Below are 22,043 nucleotides of genomic sequence, written 5' to 3'. Positions count from 1 at the left end.
TTATTTAGGAAACTGTTTCTATCCTTAAAGGTCAAATTGAAGTGTCGCTTCTTTTCTAAAGATTTCTCTGGGCAAATGTTATCATTTTTCTTCTGTAATATAGTGCTTGGCATAGGCCTTTATCATTCATCTTTTTTTCTTTTGGACAGATTAATACTGTGCTTGAAATATCACCTGTGCTCAGTAACTATATGTAACTATATAAAAAGTGAATGAATTTACTAATTAAGTAGATTTCCCTTAGTTTTATATCCCATGGAATAATTTCTCCAGAATATACTGAGTCAATTTTTAGTGATAACGTTCTAAGTAACTACATTACTAGGGTGATAAAAAGGTTAGTATAGTATGATGAATTGTTTCTTACCCATGCTACAAAGAAATGGGTTTAGCAAGTTCAAGTAATGTTGAAGAAGATTAAACACTATATGTCTTTTCAGGTATGTCCATTAGGCTAGATAAGGCTTCAGACATGTCCATAAAAGGCTAGATAAGGGCCGGGCGCAGTGGCTCAAGCCTGTAATCCCAGCATTTTGGGAGGCCAAGGCGGGTGGATCACGAGGTCAACAGATCGAGACCATCCTGGTCAACATGGTGAAACCCCGTCTTTACTAAAAATACAAAAATTAGCTGGGCATGGTGGCGCATGCCTGTAATCCCAGCTACTTGGGAGGCTGAGGCAAGAGAATTGCCTGAACCCAGGAGGCGGAGGTTGCGGTGAGCCGAGATCGCGCCATTGAACTCCAGCCTGGGTAACAAGAGTGAAACTCCGTCTCAAAAAAAAAAAAAAAAAAAAAAAAAAAAGGGCTAGATAAGACTCATCAGTAATGAACAACATGTTTAACTTCTTTTCTTTTCTTTCTTTCTTTCTTTTTTTTTTTTTTTTTTGAGACAGGGTCTCCCTCTGTCACCCAGGATGGAGTACCGTGATGTAATCACAGCTCACTGAAGATTTGACATCCTGGTCTCAAGCAATCCTCCCACTTCAGCCTTCCCAGTAGCTGAGACTACAGGCACACACCATAATGCCCAGCAAATTTTATGATTATTTTGTAGAGGCAGGGTCTTGCTATATTGCCTAGGCTGGTCTCAAACTTTTGGAGCCAAGCAACCCTCTCACCTCTCTCTTCCAAAGTACTGGGATTACAGGCATGCACCACTGTGCCCGGCCTTGTTAATTTCTACATCAGTTTAAGCATAATTGTTGCCTATTACCCACATTAATGTATAAAAGTCACACTAAAAATTTCCTTTATCAATGTAAAGCAAAGACCAATTAAGTTGTCTTTAAAGTTTTAGTTAAGAAAAAATTAGAGGGAGAGATTCTAAGCCCCTATGTGAGCATTGGCTTAGGTACTGCCCATCTCATAAAGTAATTAACAAGTCTGTGAGGGACCCAGGATTGACCATGATACTTATGAAAAAACAGGTGGCCTAAAGAGAGGAAGAGAAATGCAGGCATTACTCAAAGTCACCAACTATGAATTGGGAAGATTAGGATTGGTTGCTATTGTTTTACATTCTGTTCCAGCTGACAAAGAGGTTGTTTTTGTTTATTTTCATGTTGCATCTCATGTTTTAACAGTTTCCAATGTGTCTTTGCATTTTAAAGTAATTTATTTGCATTTGGCATGTTTTTTTCTTTTTTTCAAAAACAATGCAAATTACTATAGTTAGAAGAGCCATGCTGGCTTTTTCTGTTTTCCAGAAGGGCAAAACTACATTAGGTACAATAACATGTTTTTTAACTGTGGAATTATTACATAAAAAAGAAAAAGTGACAACCACACATTTTAACAATAAGAAGCCTCAAGATAATATGTTTAAGATATTAAAAACAATGGTAACAGCATTTAAAACTTTGATGAGATTGAAGCAAATTGTAAATTCAACATCTAAACAACATACTTATTGGGAATTACCTAGAGTGGCAATAATTTCTCTGTATAATCATAATTTTAATAAAATATACTAGAAAAGGCAAAGTTTTCAAGCTTAAGCATTAATGTGGAGATAATATGAAAGCTTTGATTATATTTGCACTGTCTTTGAAAGTCTCTGCAATAAAATCACATTTGAAAGTAATATGTAAAAATAAATAATCGGTTAAATATAATAAGAAATAATATGCAAAAGAATTAAAATTCCAGCTAAAAGCCCTATTAGGTTTATATTACTTTTGGAAAAATCAGTTTTATCTTCTGGGTTTTCATCTTCTTGTAGCCCAAAATTCTCCAGCTGTGTCAGTTAAGGCCTAGCCTTCACCTGTGAGCCTGTTGGGCCACACTGTCCACACTGGTGAGATGCAGCAGCTCTAGAGAAGCCACTTAAAAGAAAGAAGGCAAGACAGAGGGTGGTGAAGGACTTCATTCCTGTTGATCTCTAGTCCCCTACCAGTGCAGTTGGCAATAAATTTGGAAAAATATGTTTTTAGGGTCAGCAGTTTTCTGAAAAGCAGAATGGAGAAAGGAAACACAAAAAATAGATCTGTGAGCAAACTCGTAAATGATCAGCATCCTTTCCTATCATTATAAAATTACTGTTCTGATCAAAATGTGCTCATGATCTCAGGATAGTAAGAATCTGTATGTACCTAAAATTTTAAAAAGCACAACTACATTTTCATTAATTTGTTCTGATAAATATGTAAGGTCATTGTTATTAACAAGCAAACATGGGGTCAGGAGTAGACCAGCCCGACAAACAAGGTAAAATCCCATCTCTACTAAAAATAGAAAAATTAGTTGGGCATCATGGCATGTGACTGTAATCCCAGCTACTCATGAAGCTGAGGCAAGAGAATTGCTTGAACCCAGGAGGAAGAGGTTTCAGTGAGCCGAGATCATACCACTGCACTCCAACCTGGGCGACAAAGTGAGTCTGTCTCAAAAAAAAAAAGGTAACTGCACTTGCATGTTCATCATAGCATAATTCACAATAACAAAGATATGGAATCAATCTAAATGCCCCTCAATGGACCATTGGATAAAGAAGATGATATACATGTATACATGTGTATATATGGACCATGGAATATTATTCAGCCATAAAAAATAAATCATATCTTTTGCTGCAACATGGATAGAAATGGAGGCCATTATCTTAAGTGTAACAACTCAAAAACAGAAAATCAAATAAGATGTTTTCTCACACTTGTAATGTGTACACATGGACATAGAGAGTGAAATAATAGACATTAAAGACTCAGAAGGGTGGAAGAATGGAAGGAGATGCAAAATTATTTAATGGGTACAATGTACTTTACTCGAATAACATTAGGCTAAAGCCCAGACTTCACCAGTAGCACTATATCCATGTTACAAAATTGCACCTGACCCTTTTAACGTATACAAATAAAAAATTAAATAGGGAAGGGCTCAGTGACTCTCGCTTGTAATCCCAGCATATTGGGAGGCTTTGGCAGGCAAATCATCTGAGGTCAGGAGTTCAAGACCAGCCTGGTCAACATGGTGAAACCTTCTTTCCACTAAAAATACAAAAATTAGCTGGGCATATGGTGCATGCCTATAGTCCCAGCTTCTACAGAGGCTGAGGCAGGAGAATCTCTTGAACCAAGGAGGCAGAGGTTGCAGTGAGCCAAGATAGTACCACTGCATTCCAGTCTGGATGACAAAGGGAGACTCCATCCCCAAAAAAACCCCAAAATAATAATTAAATAATATTTATAATGCTATAAATATATCTCAAAGAACTGCTTTAGCTGCATTTAACAATTTTTGTTTTGTTGCATTTTTATTATAGCTAATCTTATTTTTGTATTTCCCATGTGATTTATTTTCAGTATGAGCTGTTTAAAATATATGGCTTTATTTCAAGTTATAAATTTTTTTCTCTTACTAATTGATAGTTTAAGTGTATTCAGAGAACATACTGAAACTAATACTAATTATGTTAAATGCATTTTAACTTGTTTTATAGACCAACAAGTTATCTGTATTTTTGTATATTCTATACGCATGTAAAAATGTATACTCTTGGTTGTTAAGTGAAATATTTATAAATGTCAATTATGTCAAGTTGATTGATACTATGGTTTATGTCTTTGCTATTCTTATTGATTTTCTCTATTGTCCTGTCAATACTGAGCAAGGAATCTTGAAACTTTCAACTATAATTTTGGGTTTCCTTATTTTTTTCTTTCATTTGTATCATTTCTTGCTTTAAGTATTTTAAATCTATGTCAGTAGTGCATGTACAGTTAGAACAATTATATCTTTACTTTGCCATTGTAAAATATTCTTTTCAGCACTGGTGATATTTTCTTTGCTCAAATGTATTTGATCTTCATATAGCCATCCCAATGTAGTTTGATTAGTGTTTCTATAGTGGTTTTATTTTCATCTTTTCATTTATAATCTATCTATACCTTTATGCATAAAGCAGATTTATTTTGCCCAGCATGTAGTCTGACAATCTCTGCTTTATAATAGAAAGTTTAAATTATTTCATTATGTATTGATTGAGTATAAATCTACCATCTTTCCATTAGTTTTCTTTTTGCACAATTTCAGTTTCTTCCTTTATCCCTCTTGTATTGCTTTCTTTAGGGCTGAGTATTTATCTGTATTTTATTTTGTATATTATATTATTATCTATAACTTTATATTTTTATAGCATTTAAAACATCATGTCTTATCACAGTTTAACTTAAAATAACATTATGTCACTTTAGGATTTCAGGCATCATAATAGAAAACTTACAGAGATATTATTATATCCCCTTCACCTTGTTTGAGTCATTGATACATTCATTTTATTCCATATATTATATAAAAGCTACAGTGCATTGTAATTGATTTTGCTTGAGAAAACATTTCTGTGTTCTTTTAATTTCTTTATTGTAGGGAAATACATGTAATATTTACTGTCTTAACTATTTTCAAGTATATAGTTCAGTAGTATTAAGTACATAGGTAGGTATGTCTTAACTGCTGGGATTTGTAAAATGGAGAAAACAGCATAGACATCATAGAATCGTGGAAAAATAAAAAGAAAATATGTCAAATCCTTAGCATTTAATTAGGGTATTTATTTATTTATTGAGATTAAGTTTCACTTTTGTCACCCAGGCTGGAGTGCAATGGCACCATCTCAGCTGACTACAACCTCTGCCTCCTGGGTTCAAGTGATTCTACTGCCTCAACTGCCTGAGTAGTTGGGATTACAGGCACCTGCCACCATGTCCAGCTAATTTTTGTAAGCATTTTATTAAGCTATTAGGATTTTTATTCACCCAATGATATGTACTGAAGTCATAGACACAGGGCATAAGATAAAATGCTAATCATTTTAGTTTCAAAACTATTCTTAAGACTATTACAGAGGAGCTGGTACAATTACTTCTGAAACTATTCCAAGCAATACAAAAAGAGGAAGTCCTTCCTAACTCATTTTATGAGACCAACATCATCCTGATAACAAAACCAGGCAGAGACACAACTAAAAAAGAGAATTACAGGCCAATATCCAGGATGTACATCAATGCAGAAAATCTTTAATAACATATTGGCAGACTGAATGCAACAGCACATCAAAAACCTATCCATTACGATCAAGTAGCCTTCATCCCGGGGATGCAAGACTGCTTCAACATAAGCAAATCTATAAACATAATCCATCACATAAACAGACCAAAGACAAAAACCACATGATTATCTCAATACATGCAGAGAAGTCCTTCAACAAAATTCAGCAGCCCTTTATGCTAAAAATTCTCAATAAACCAGGTATTGATGGAACATATCTCAAAATAATAAAAGCTATTTATGACAAACCCACAGCCAATATCACACTGAATGGGCAAAAACTGGAGGCATTCCCTTTGAAAACTGGAACTAGACAATGATGCCCTCTCTTACCATTCCTATTCAACATAGTATTGGAAATTTTAGCTACAGCAATAAGGCAAGAAAAAGAAATAAAGCCTAGTCAATTAGAAAAAGAGGAAGTCGAATTGTCTCTATTTGCAGACAACATAACTGTATATTTAGAAGACCCCATTGTCTCACCCCAAAATCTCCTTAAGATGATAAGCAACTTCAGCCAAGTCTCAGGATACAAAATAACTGTGAAAAGAGCACAAGCATTAGTATACACCAATAAAAGACAAACAGAGAGCCAAATCATGAGTGAACTCCCATTCACAATTGCTACAAAGAGAATAAATAAAATACCTAGGAATATAACTAACAAAGGATGTAAAGGACCTCTTCAAGGAAAACTATGAACTACTGGTCAAGGAAATAAGAGAGGACACAAACAGATGGAGAAACATTCCATGCTCATGGTTAGAAAGAATCAATATTGTGAAAATGGCCATATTGCCCAGAGTAATCTATAGAGTCAATGCTATCCCCATCAAGTTACCATTGACCTTCCTCATAGAACTGGAAAAAAAAATACCTTAAACTTGATATTGAACCAAAATAGAGCCCACATAGCCAGGACAATCCTAAGCAAAAAGAACAAAGCTGGAGGCATCACGCTACCTGATTTCAAACTATACTACAAGGCTACAGTAATCAAAACTGTATGCTACTGGTAACAAAACAGAGATATAGGCCAATGGAACAGAACAGAGTCCTTGGAAGTAATGTCACAGATCTACAACCATCTGATCTTTGACAAACCTGACAAAAACATGCAATAGGGAAAGGACTCCCTGTTTAATAAATGGTGTTTGGAAAACTGGCTACCCATGTGAAGAAAGCTGAAATGGACCCCTTCCTCATGCTATATACAAAAATTAACTCCAGATGGATTAAATATTTAAACATGAGACTTAACACCATAAAAAAACTAGAAGAAAACCTAGGCAATACCATTCAGGACATAGGCATAGGCAAGGACTTCATTATTTCAAACACCAAAAGCAACAGCAACAAAAGCCAAGATAGACAAATGGGATCTATTTAAACTTCAGAGCTTCTGCACAGCAAAAGAAACAATCATTAGAGTGAACTGCCAACCAATAGAATGGGAAAAATTTTTTGCAATCTACCCATCTGACAAAGGGCTTATATCAAAAATCTATAAAAAACTAAAACAAATTTGCAAGGAAAAAACAAACAACAGCATCAAAAAGTGGGCAAAGGATATGTACAGGCACTTTTGAAAAGAAGACATTTAATTGGCCAACAAACAAATGAAAAAATGCTCATCACTGGTTGTTAGAGAAATGCAAATCAAAACCACATTAAGATACTATCTCATGCCAGTTAGAATGGTGATCATTAAAACATCTGGATACAACAGATGCTGGAGAGAATGTGGAGAGATAGGAACACTTTTAAACTGTTGGTGGGAGTGTAAATTAGTTCAACCATTGTGGAAGACAGCGTGGTGATTCCTCAAGTACCTAGAAATAGAAATTCAATTTCACCCAGCCATCCCATTACTGGGTATATACCCAAAGGATTATAAATCATTCTATTATAAAGACACATGCACACATATGTTCATTGCAGAACTGTTTACAACAGCAAAGACCTGGAACCAACCCGTGTCCATCCATGATAGACTGGATTAAAAAAATGTGGCACATATACACCATGGAATACTATGAAGCCATAAAAAAGGATGAGTTGATGTCCTCTGCAGGGACATGGATGAATCTGGAAACCATCATTCTCAACAAACTGACACAAGAACAGAAAACCAAACACCACATATAATCACTCATAGCCGAGTGTTGAACAATGAGAACACATGGACACAGGGAGGGGAACATCACACAATGCAGTCTGTTGGGGGGTTGGGCACTAGGAGAGGGATGGTGAGGGGTGGGGATACTGGAGAAGGATAACTTTAGGAGAAATACCTAATGTAGGGTACAGGAGTTGGAGGCAGCAAACCACCATGGCATGTGTTTACCTATGTAACAATCCTGCAAGATCTGCATATGTATCCCAGAAATTAAAGTATAATAAGAAAAAGACTATTACAAAATGTTCTTTGACTGTCTCTTAGTATTTTTAATATTAGGATTTATATGAAATATAGTATCAATTGCCTTGACATATTTTGTATGATTGTCTATTGTTATTTTATTGAATGTGTATATAGCTTGTCTCTGTATCTAGACATTGTTCATTTGAGTTTTTTTAAGCAGGCATTTTCACTATAACTTTTACTCTTCATACTGCTTTTGCTGAATCACATATATTTTGGTATGCTATGTTTCCATTTTTATTTGTTAAACTTTAGAAGAAAGAAAACAATGGGAAAAACAGTGTTGTCAGTAAGTGGTGCTGGAAACACAAACATTTGCATGCAAAAATTAAATCAAATGGTTATCTCACATTTTATACAAAAATAAATTTAAGATGAATTAAAGATTTAAATGTAAGATCTGAAACTGTAAAATTCATGGAATAAAAAACAGAATGAAAAAGCTTCTTAGCATTGATCTGGGCAATAATGTCTATATAGTACACCAAATCCTCAGGAAACAAAAGCAAAAACGGACACTGTATTGCATCAAGCAAAGAAGTTTTTGCACATTAAAGGATAAAATAAAGAGGGTCAACCTACAGAATGAATGAAAATATTTGTGAGCCACATGGGTACCTTCCAAAATATGTAAGCAACTCTTACAACGAAAATCAACAAAATGATAATAATATTCTGATTGTAAAATGGGCAAATGTCTAAATAGAAATTTTCAAAAGAAATACTTATCAACAGGCAGATGAAAAGGTAATCAATATCACTAGTCATTAAGGAAATGTAAATCAAAATCAAAATGAAATATTAATTTGCACCTGTTCGAGTGGCTACTATCAGAAAGATGTATAAGTGTTGGCAAGGATGTGTAGTAGAAGGAACTCTTGTACACTGTTGGTAGGCATTCAAAATGGTTCAGCCAGTATAGAAAATATTATGGAAGTTTCTCAAATCATTTAAAATAGAGCATGTTATGATCCAACAACTACACTTTTGGTTGTATTTCCAAAGAAAATAAGATCAAGATGTAAGAGACATCTATACCCTCGTGTTCATTTAGTATTTTACATAGTAGCCGAGAAATTAAAAAACATATAAATGCTCAACAATGGATAAATAAATATATGAAGAAAATTGGGCATGTATATTAACATTCAATTTTGTACACACACACACACACACACACACAAACACACACACAATAAGATTAGTGAGCCTTAAAAAAATGAAGAAAATACTCCCATTTGCAAGAACAAATTCTTGTTGAAGATGTGGTAAGTTTTCAGGGCTGGAAGACATTATGCTAAGTGAAATAAGACAAATGTAGAAAGACAAATACTGCATGATCTCCCTTACATGTGGAATCTAAAATAATTACATTTATAGAAACATAGTAGTATGGTGGTTACCAGAAGCTGAAGGAGGGAATAAGCCAAATGGGTCCCTTCAAGGTGAGACAAAGATATTGGTTAAAGTGCACAAAGTTTCAGTGATGCAAAATGAAGAAGTATAGATACCTAATTGTAAAACTGTATTACTACAGTTAACAATATTGCATTGTATATTTGAAATTTGCTAAGCCCGTGGATTTTATGTGTTCATAACATACTCATACATACGAACATGCACAGAAAATAGTAACTATGTGAGATATGAAATTATAGATAAGTTAATTAGCTCTATTGTGGTAAACATTTCTCAATGTATAGATAAATCACCACATTGTAAACCGTAATATATATAATTTTTAGTTGTCAACTACACTTCATTAAAACTGGACAAAAGTCAATTTTTTAATTAACAGATTGAAAAACAAAGTTAATTTTTATGTATTTGCCATTTCCAATGCTCTTCATTCTTTCCTGTAGTTTTTTTTTTTTTTCCTATTTGGTATTAATGTTCCTCTTGAAGAACTATCTTTAACATTTTTTTTAATATAGTGGGTCTATCGACAATGAATTCATGAATCTGAAAAAAAATGCTCATTTTTCTTCAGTTTTAGTATAAGTTTTCGCTGGGTAAGAAATTCTAGTTTGGCAGACTTTTCCCCCTCCCCCAGCACTTTAAATATATCTTTGTCTCCTGGCTTAAAGAATTTTTGATAAGAAATCTGTGGAAATTTGAATTTTTTGTTCCTTTCCAAATAATATGTCTTTTTCAAATCAGGCTGCTTTTTAGATTTTAATCTTCATCTCTATTGTTTAAATATTTTTAATATGATGTGTGTGTTCTGTGACTTTTTGGAGTTTATTCATTTTATTTAACATTGTGCTTGTATGCATTTATAGTTTTATCATTTTTTAAAAATGTCATGTCATTATTCTTGATAATTTTTCTGCATCTCCTTTTTTCTCTTGTGGCTGAAAATTGCTCATATATGAGAACATTTGATATTATTTCCCAGGTTACTGAAGTTCCATTTATTTCCCATTCATTCTTTTCCTGTTGTGCTTCAGTTATTAACTTCTATTGCTTCGTCTTCAAATTGACTACTCTTTTCTTCTTTGGTGATTATATTCAAATCATCAGTAAATTTTTCATATTAGACACTATATTTATTTTCAAATCTAGAAATTTCAACTATACCTTTTACGTATTTTATTTTTCTTCTCAATATGCTGAGGATTTTCTTTAAATCCTTGAACCTATTTTTTATCTACTTTCAAGTGCTTGCTTGATAATTTCATCATCTCTGTTATTTTGGTCTGTTTCAGCTGACTGTTTTTCCTCATGCATATGCATCATGTTTTTTTTTGAATTCCGGATTTTTTGAATTCTGTATATTTGAGTGTTATACTTGATTTTAAGAGTTGAAGAGTGTTGTTCTGTGTTCTAGCAGCCTTTGAGAATTATTTCTAAAGTTTTTAGGACAAATCTAGAGTAGTCTTACTCCAGGGTAGTTTAGTTTCACTTCTAAGGCTTTCCTTGGGCCTCTACTGAGGAGGGCTCAAGCATCCAGTAAAGTCTCTGCACACTGACTGCTAGAAACTAAAACAATCCCCTTCTCTAAGTGAACTCTAGATATTTTTCAGCTTTATGTTCCCATACAATTTGTTTTTGTTTTCTGCAGTTGCGCTTTGATCATCCTCGTGCAATTTCAATCAAAGACCGAAGGAAAGCATTTTGTAGATTTCTATTATTCTTTCTCTGAATAATTTTCTCCTCTCTAGTACCCTACTCCATAAATTCTAACACTCTTAATTTCTATAAATTCCTACCTCTTGCTCCTTAATTTAGCAAGACTGTGGGGGCTCTGGATACTTCTTTGCTAGGAAGTTAAAAATGTCTCAAAGCAAAGGGGTAGGTACAGAAATCAGTGTAATGATTAAATTTTAAAAGGGATATTTTTAAATTGAGTTTAAATTTATAATTGATAAACTGCAAAACTAGAATGGATTGCCTACTCAGAAGAACTTGAAATCATAATTTTTTTTCAATTTTCTTGTTTTTCTCTCTATCCATTTTTTTATAACACTAATTTTTTTTTAAATTTTTTTATTTTTACTAAGTTCCATGCTTTGAAGCCACAGTTACTAAAAGTCCTTTAGGGTATTGTTAACTCACACTTTAAGGGCCTTTATTGATACCTAAATCAAATCATCTGCTTGACATGAAGAAGGAAGGTTAAAAAGAAAAAAAGTCAACATTTGCATTAGCTTTATGTAACATTATATTCTAGATGATAATGTGAGTTCATAAATGAATGTTGGCACTGCTTGCAGTCATTTGGGTCAGATGTATTATATTATTTGTGGGCAATTTGAGAACTTTGAAAATTGTAATACAATTATGATTAATAAAACACAATCAGTCATTTTATGAGATAGAGACTATGTAAGGAATCTTACTTCTGTTTTAGGAATTCTAATGGTTGGTTTAAAATGCAGGATTACATATTAGTTTTCAATTTGCCACAAAAATAAATTTTTATCTATTTTCTATTTTAAATATAAACTATTGATTTGGCAATTTTGTGTATTTTCCATGTTGGCCTTTTACTTCTCCAAGAAGGGAAGCATACAAAATAAAGGAGTAAAAAGCTTTATTTGTGACTGTGCTCAGTTTACTGACCTTGGGTCAAGTCTGTTAAATTTTCTCAATATAGGGAACCTCCGTGGTTCAGGCCAGTTTTCCTGGAGACTGAAGTGGTGAGGCTACATGTTCAAGGCCAGCATGGGAAACATAAGAACCTCTCATTCATTAAAAAAAATATATTCCCAATACATTCTTCTCAACTGTAAAATGAAACTAACATAACATAGGATTTGCTTATATCAGCTATAAAATAACATAGGATTTGCTTATATCAGCTAAAAAAATAAATGAGGAAGCATTTTATAAAAGATTAGAATATTATCTATTAGGTATTGGTAATATTTATATACTTATTTCAGTTAACCATCTTCCCAAAAATGAGTGAAGTAGGAACATAAATACAAAATTATATGTTTAATATGGCAGTACCATGCACCATGCTTGACTTCATAGTACTCTACTTGGGAAGCATATGAAAGGAGATATTGGAATGTACTATTGCCTGCTGAGGTACAGGTCACTTAAAGCCACTTTGACAGAACCCTTCCAACTTTATGTATTCTCAACCCTAATTTACTTTTCACCTATCTTTTTAGCTAAGCATTCCCACAGATGGAAAATGAGAGAGAAGAGCTGGTTGACATCGTCCAAAAGACAAAGGAAAAATGGAGAAAGTCTCAGGACAGAAGAAGCTTTTGAAACTTTTATCACTCATCTGAAAGCTCCAACTCCTAATACTATGCCCCAAGTTAGTCTTTTGCCAAAAGAGCATCTCCTCTTGGGGAAGATGTAATAATGGAGGGAAATTCCTTGACATTTTCTACCTGTAGGCAACTGTTACTAACAATTCCTCATATTTTGTTCTTTTGTTAATGTAAAGAGTTGAACAGGCAGTTCCACTGTCAGTGAGAACTGTAAATAAAACTCTCGTAGGAGAACTTCAGTAGAGATTCAAAACAATTTACCTTTGAAGGTTCACATTTTCAAAATTGCAGTTGGCCTTTGGTAACTTCTTGGGACTATGGATAGACTAAAGCTCGTGATTTCCTGTAAATTTCTATTTAATGTTGACTCCAAAAATCATCTCAACAAGTAGGAATATTATTTCAACTATATTTTCCCCAAAGCCACCTTATACACTGAGATAAGGACTCTCTTTTTATCCATTTCTTAACTTGATGTTATCCAACTCAGTGATTTTACCAAAACAGGTTCATCAAACAGGTGTTATGCATGTATTTTAGATAAGAGCATGGCCCAAATCCTACAATATCCAGCAATATAAAATATCTTCCAAATATGCCCCTAAAATTTAAGATTGTACTTGGTATATTCTTAGATAAATTATTTCTTCCCACAGGAAAAAAAAAAAAGGAGTCTCCAAAACTATAAAGCACATTTAATTCAGTCCTACCTAGAGAATGGTCTTGAAAACTTGGAAGACATGTGAATTGTTTATTCTTCTAGATTCTCTTCACTTTGCCTTTGTTTTGAGTCTGATATCTACTAATGTATGTGATAATGTGATGCTGGAATCAGATAGAATTAGCACTAATAGAAGAAAGGTGCAAAACTTAGCACTACTACAATAAAAAATGTCTATCTATAAAAGCTGCAAAATACTTGTTATTGACAATTTTAACAATAACCCAATTACAAATTAGCAAAATAATTTCACATGTATTTGAGCCTTTTGAAGATGGTAGATATAATGGATAGTATTATGACTATTTTACAGTAGAAAAAAAAAAAGAACTGAGACCTTATGATGGCAAATGGATGTCAAAATAAAAAGCAATTAGAATGGGGTCCTGGACTCAAAACCAGGGTCACTGCCCACCCTAGAGACCAATAATAAAACAGGACTGCACCAAGAACAACCTAATTCCTGGTACATGAAATTATTAAGGGGAAAGGGAAAGAGGTTAGGCAATAGAATGGACAGAACACATGCTCTAAAGTCAGATAGACCTGAGTTCTAATTCTAGGTTCCTCAATTTACTCAGCTCTCTGATTATAAGTTTTTACATCATCACTCAATAAATGTAAATATGTGAAATTGGTAAGATTATTAAGAAGACTATATTTACTAAAAATGTGTTCTATATACATAGTATTATGCTTAGCAACTAAATGATAAGATTTAAGTGATTACCTTATTTACTTTCTTGCTCTTAGTGTATTGAACGTGATATTGGGCTAAATGGTTTCTAACATACTAATAATTCCAAGTCCAATTAAGCTAATAAAGAATTGTTGAGTGAGCATATACAGATGAATTTACAGGTAAATATAAATACTGCATTTAATTTATCCAATATCATTTGATATTAAATTCAACAAATATTTATATAATGCAGTAGTAAATATAATTCAACAAATATTTATCGAGCATTTACTACATACTACAACCTGAAGGTTAGGCAGTGAACCTAACAAAACACCTGCTGTAATGAAACCTGGATCCTAGTAAGAATAACAGATAATAATGAGAAAAATATATATACATATATATATGTGTGTGTGTATATATATACATACATATATATATAAAACACCACATAGTAATAAATACTGTGAATTAAATGAAGTAGTATGCGTGGGTAGTGAGTGATGACATACTTAGGAGAGAGAGTTTTATGTAGGGAAGTCAAAGGAAATCTCTAAGAAAGCGATTTTTTTTTCCTTCTTTTTGAGACAGAGTCTCACTCTGTCACCCAGGCTGGAGTACAGTGGCAATATCTCAGATCACTATAACATCCACCTCCTGGTTCAAGCAATTTTCCTCCCTCAGCCTCCTGAGTAGCTGGAATTACAGGTGCCCACCACCACACCTGGCTAATTTTTGTATTTTTAGTAGAGACAGGGTTTTGCCAAGTTGGTGAGGCTGGTCTGGAACTCCTGACCTCAGGTGATCCGCCTCAGCCTCAGCGTCCCAAAGTGCTGAGATTACAGACTTGAGCCACGGTGCCCGGCCCAAGAAAGCGAGAATTTAGAAGCAACCTAAGCAAAAGGATAGAGTGAGCTACAAAGAGTCCTGGGGAAAGGAATACTCCGGGCATGATGAATGGCACATGCAAACGTCCTGACGGAGAGAACACAGATGTGGCCAGGCTGGGATAAACAAAATGAAGTATTAGCAGATAGAGCAGGAAAAAAGCCCAGGCCATGATATATTCAGTCTTGTAGGCAGTTGACTTTGTACTTTATCCTGCATGAAATAAAAACTGTAGGAAGGTTCTGAGCAGATGGCATCATCTGATGTATTTAAAAAAATCACTCTGTTATGTGCAGAATATACTGTGTACAATCTGTGAACAGGGGGGAAGCAGGGAGATGTCAAGAAATTGTTTTTACTTTAATTGTCCATTTAATACATTTTTCATCCAATATGTGATGGTGCCCTATTACCACATATCCTTACAACGTTGTTTCAAAGAACCTCCGCTAAATTCTAATGTGGCTACCATTTGGCCAAGTGGGAATCCCTCGCCTGCGCACTAGCTCTCTCTTCTTACGTAATGCTTTTCTAAAATTTTGAATCATATATTACTTTCTACCCATTTACTCTGGGATAACCAGAGACCCTCACAGGACTCCTACCAAGACTATAACAGCTGACCAATCCCATTCACTCAGCATTGAGCAGAGAGCTAAATAATTTGCATTGACAGTGCAGTAGAGGAGAAGCTGAAAATAACAAAAGGTGGGGAATAAAAGCGTATGCCTGCTAAATACCAGAAGAGGCCACTGACCCCACAATGAAAGCATGGAGAAGCAGTTAACTTGGACTAAGTTGCTTTGGGAAAGTTTCTTGAGGGAGATGAGAAATTTCACAGGTTTGTCCTCACCTCCTCCTCTTGAATCTATTTCATATGAGAAAAAAAATCAGAAAGATTTTGTTTTTCATCAAATAACATATTTTTCTAGAACTACAAGTTACAGTTGGTTGGATAAAGTGTATTTTAATTGGTAATGTCATCTGTAGATAATATTAATTAGAAAATGTACTTGTTAGTTTTCTAGATATGTTCGTAACAGCGCTCTTTCAGACATTCCCTGAGAAACTCTCTAAAGCTGAAAGTATTTTACAAAAATTGATTTTAAATCACATAGAATGTTTAATTTCTTATTTTGTGTTTCATGTAACATTTTGGCCTCCATGTAAATGACTCTTTTCTCATACTGTATTCAAAATTTATTCACGGCAGGGCCTGACCAGTGCTAATTCGCATCTGCAATTAACATGAGTTCTGTACTTTCTGACATGCAGTGGCCAGAATATATCCCAAGACTGTATGATCTCTAGAAGGAGAATAACATAAAGATTCCACATAGAGATATTACTGTCTGGGAATATATTTTATTCTCACCTGGTCTGAGATGGTCTAAGTACCAGGGGACCCTACGGCTCCACGTACTCTCTTGATCCACAAAACACAGATGCCTTTACTAATGGCTTTCATCCATGCTATGGCTGCATGATAAACCACTGCCTGCTTAGTGACATAATAAAACAAAAATCATTTTATTGTGTTCAAAGATTTTCCAGATCAGCCATTTGAACAGGGCCTAGCCAGGATGGCTTGGCTGTGTTTTATAGGCTCTGGCCTTCTCTGGCCTGGCAGGGGTGAGGTTTGTGTCACCTACAGGTGCACCCTCTTATAGATCTGCAAGGTCATAGGTTCACCTTTCCTACAAGTTCTGAACTCCCTTTTTTTTCAATCGTGTATAACAAAACTAGGTTACTTTGCAATTGAAAATTTACCCATTCTTTCAAGTTATATTTTTTGAGCAACTGCTATATATCATATGCCTTTCTAGCCAATGGATATAGAAGGAGAACAACAGAGGCAAAGTTTTTCTCTTATGGAATTGCATGCCTGTGCGAGAAGAGAGAACAACTGAGCAACAAGTAAGCAAATAAACAAAAAGTAAAAAATGTTATTAGGGAATTAAAATAGGATAGAGCAGTAGCAAGTGAGTGAGTGGGACGAGCAGTAGCAAGTGAGTGAGTGGGACGAGCAGTAGCAAGTGAATGAGTGGGACGAGCAGTAGCAAGTGAATGAGTGGGACATTAGATTGACAACAGAAGCCCCTATGAGAATATGGTTCAAACTGAGATCTGGTGATAAAGTTGAAAGGTAAGAACACTTCAGGGAAATACGTAGTTAGAGCAAGCCATTAATGTTCAAATAAGCTTAGAATTTTTGAGAAACAGGAAAAATACAAGGGAGGCAAGAATATAGAGAATAAAAGATGAAGAGGAGAGTTACATAAAGTAAAATTGAAAAGGTAGTCTAGGGCTGAAACATAAAAGTCTTTTTAATCCCTGAAAATAAAGTGTCAGGATTTTTACTAAAATTTGAAGCCATTCAAGACATTAAGAGAATGAGTGTCAGAATCTTTTTAAAAAAATAATTAGAAATCTGGTTGCTGAGTGAAAAGTGAATCATAAGGATGAGGCCAAAAGAGAATCAGGAAGCTATTGAAGGAGTCCTGATGAAAAAATGGTGTCTGGTTTGACCAGCATGTGTGTAGTGGAATTGCAGTGTAAGTGTTTACTTCAGCATATAATTCAAGATAAAGTTTGTAGCATTTCCTAATGGATTAGGTGAAGGAAGAAGAAAAGAAAGACACCTAGTTTTTCACTTTAGCAACTCATTTGAAGAAGACAATTTTGAAGAAAGGAAAAAGATCCACTGGGAGATGCATAAATGTAAGTCTGGAGTTACAAGGAAATAGTGGGACTGGAAATAAATGTTTTAGAGCCATAGACTCAATGAGGATACTTACGTAGGTAACTAAGGAAGAAGGATCTCTACTATGCCCTCAGATATTTTAATAGATGTTAAGCAGGGAGGCAAAGCCAGAAAAAAATATCTCATGAGAAACTGCCAGGGAACTAATAAGAAATGTGGGCATTATGTAATCCTGAAGCCAAGGGCAAGCGGACAATATTTGTCAATCTTTTCTGAGAATTCAAGTAAGGTATATGGCTATTTGATCTGTCAAGGAGCAGGTTATTGATAACATGCTGTGAATAGTAGCCTATAATCACGGGGACCCACTGGAAAAGAGAACTTTAGAGATTGGAAAATAAGGACTTTTAGAAGCACTTTATTCATTATTTTTCCATATAAACAAGTTAAAAAAATGTGCATCTGAAGTCAAATAAGGAATATGTTTACATATGTGATGAGCTGATAGGAAACATCCAATACAGAAAGATAAATTAATGATACATGAGAGAGATGGAATAACTGTGGGGGTATTGTAGTTACCCAATGAAGACAAACATTGGATGTCTAAGAAAAATCTTGAGAAATAAACAGATTTAATCCAGACGGTTAGGGAAGCAAAGATAAGATGGCATGCAAGACTTCAATTTAAAATTCAGACTCTAAAACTTTATTCCAGACATTCCAGATCAGCATATCCATCGATGTCTTTAAAACTGATACAGATGCTTCTTATCCTTCAAACTGCTAGATGATTTTTATTTACGTTTAATTAAATGCTGCTTAATCTTTTGTTTTGAAATGTCCATGTTTTTAATAATGCCAAATATTTATGTTATACATAGGAATAAGCATGTTGGCCTTTTCATCCAATTCAAGTTAATCAAAGTAACAAGAAAATATTTTATGTGTCATTCTGTTATAAAATTTGACTACATTCTATGCTCTTTCATAGCAATTAAAATTACTACTATTATTTTAGTCACCAAATAAAAAAACCAACACTGAAACTGAGTTATATAATGTCTTCTTAGGCTATTGGAAACATAAACTCCAACATTTTTTGTATTTTTATTGTCATATCTTAGTGTACATATGTTTGGGGTACACATATAAAATGTGTAATGACGAATGGGGTCAAATCAGGGTAACTGGGGTATCCATGGCCTCACATGCTTATCTTGTTTTAAGTTGTGCCAATATTCTAAAGTATACTGCCCATCACCGGGGTCAAAATAAAAGGAGACAAGAACATCTAAGACCTTAAAACAGGATCCCAGAAGCTAAAGATCTATCTTCCTCAGATCTAGATGGAGCTATAAGATTCACAGTCAAATATAAATTTGGATTGAGTCCTTTCAAAACAGAAGTTCCAAGAAACTTTACTTTTTTTCCCAACCTACTTCATGCAGAGAATACTAAAATTAATAATGACTTAAGGAGATCTCTTTTTCAGTTTAGTGTGCCGTGTGCTATATGAGGCATACAACAATAATAGAATGCATATAATTCAGAAGCTTACTTGTGATATTATCATAAGTCATGACCACATTATCTTTAATGTACACTAACATTTTCCAGGTTTCTATTTATTGTTTTGTTTTTGTTTAGTTTAGTCTTATTTTGAAAAATTTCTTTCTCATCTATCTAGAACTGATAGAAACAATCTGACTTGATTTTTCTCCCTGCCTTAATAGACACCTAACCCAGTGTCATTTATCCTATAATCAATCTTTTGATACTTAGGTGAAATATTGCTTATTTCATACACATTACTTATCACATGCATATTATATATGAATTTTATATATTCATAAATCTAATTCTCAAATATTTTATTAAAATGGCCTGTTGGTCACACCTGTACCATATTACACTCATTGAATAATAGAATTTTAATATATAACCTATAATAAGACAAGCCTACTGTCTATTCTTCTTTCTCAAAATTATCTTGACTCCTCGTGAACACTTATGATTTCATGTGCATTTTAAGATCACCTTCTCAAGATCTGTAAAAATTTGAATTTCTGAGTAGAATGAGTGACTTAAAAAGCTGCTTCCATTTTTGGCCAAAAGAAAGAACCAATTTAAATTTGAGATGAATCCAGCAAACGTTATCTAAATTATTACTTTGTACCAGGTACTGCTAGGAATCAAGGCTAAAAAAGCAATTAAATAAGAAAACATCCCTGCTCTCTTAAGGTTTTAATCTAATGAAGACACAGAAACATAAAATGTTGATTGCTCTGAAAATATTTCTTAGTGGTTACTTTCTGGGTAGTATTGTCTATTTTTCCCCATAGTAAGTATCACAGCTACCCTCTCACCTCTCACCCATGAGACAATCTACTGGATGTTTCTGTTCAACTCTTTCTCATCAAATTATATTTTATGCTAAATGTTCATATGCACTGAACATTTTTTGTTGTTTTTTTTTTTAATGTGATGTTTGCTACATCTTGTACTTGTACTTGAAAGGAGTTAATTATCTCAAGGAGCTGATGATCTAGAGATAAAAGCACACCAGCCAAAAACAGTAAATAGTATAAAAGAGTCTGTGGTAGGGGGCTATAAACACCATGCAATATGAGCAGAACACTGCAGCAGTTGACAGCAAGGACTCTGTCTCAGACTCTTAAGGTTCAAGTCTGCTCTCCCAGTTACCATGAGGGAATCTTGAACATGTTACTTACAACCCTTATGTCTCAGCTTTTTTACCTATAAAATATGTAAAATGAGAATAATAATAGAACCACAGAGAGTGCTTTGTGATGAACTTATGAGATAATTTGTGCAAAACTCTTAGCTCAGTTGGGCACAGACTAAATATTTGAGGAAAGTTAACTATTATTATTACTACTTTTATTGGCCAGGGAAACATTTTCGAAGGAGATGAATGCTTGATCTGAATCCTAGAAGAATGCAGAAAGATCAAGGGAGTATCTTTGTAAAGTGTGTTGCTAGTCATTGGGTTCAGCCCAATGTTTAAAAGCCACCAACATTTCGAACGGGAAATACTTTTATTCATGTTTCAAAGATGAGAGGATGGGCTCAAAGAAGTTAAGAAACTTTCCCAAAATACAATCTATCAAGAAGCACAAATGGAAATCAAGGGTAAAAGTTTTGATGCCACTTTTTGCATCTATAACTCTAAATAAGGCTGCCTGCTCCCTCCACTGCCTGTTACCTACTAAACAATAAGCTATGCCTGCTGGGACTATTAAGTCAGTGCACCTGCAAAAGCAGACGATGAGCTTTTCTCTGCCCACTCATCTAAAATGCCTTGATTTGTTCTGAATGCACACTCTTTACAACTGGTAATGCAGGAGCAAGTAAAATGAACTCATCTCAATTTTATTTTAAATAAATGTTACAGTGAGTTTACTTAGGAGGAAGAAACTTGCCTTTAACCGGAATAGCTACAGCATTTTAATCCAAAAGTCATTTTGAGAACATTGCCAGGTTCCTAAATAGCTAAGCCAGAATATAGTCACTTCCCTTAATATGTGTTTAAGGAATGCCAAAAAAAAAAAAAGAAAGAAAATTTCTACCCAATAAAAAGCTGTTTGAATTATTGATGGTCTGACACTCTTATATGGGTTTTTCACTCTTAGTGTGGAATCACATGCAAATTAGGCGATATTAAAATCACTTCTCATTTTAGAAAAGGGGTAGAAATTGAGAATTTGAGTTTATGATAATTGAATGCTAAACACTCCATGATTTTTGCTTCATTATCTTAAGGTATCACATTATCCCACAGCTATCTGCAGTGTCTCAATATAACAACTGATAAGCTCCATCTCAAGCCTATTCTATCCATGCCTCAAGCATAAAGCATGCCTATCTACTGTGCCATCCCAGAAAAATATTTCCTTTAGAAAAATCCAACTGGTTATTGTCCATTATTTGTGTACTAATAGACTCTGGCCATGCACTTGAGCTAGAAAAAGACCCCACTGCTTTTTTTGGGAGGCATTTATTTCAGACTAATTTTCACTTATGCATATTCTTTGCACTATTTTTATTACCTGGAAATATATTCTGAGAATGCCTGGAGGAATAATGAGTTCCATGACAAATTATTCCCCATAACAAGGAACCATAATTACTTATTCATATGCCCACATTTATAATTTGGTTTCATACATAACACAAATATTATTCCACAAAAACCTATCTGCATTACGTTTGTACAATTAGCAGAGGCTAAAAGAAACTTGATAATTTTTTGGTTCAGTGAATTTTGAAATATAAACATATCAGTATCTTATCATCATCTGTTTTAACATTAATGGA

Source organism: Callithrix jacchus, chromosome 14, assembly GCF_049354715.1.
Source record: "Callithrix jacchus isolate 240 chromosome 14, calJac240_pri, whole genome shotgun sequence".
Taxonomy (NCBI): domain Eukaryota; kingdom Metazoa; phylum Chordata; class Mammalia; order Primates; family Cebidae; genus Callithrix; species Callithrix jacchus.
The sequence above is the reverse complement of the archived record's forward strand: the minus strand, read 5'-3'. Positions refer to the sequence as shown.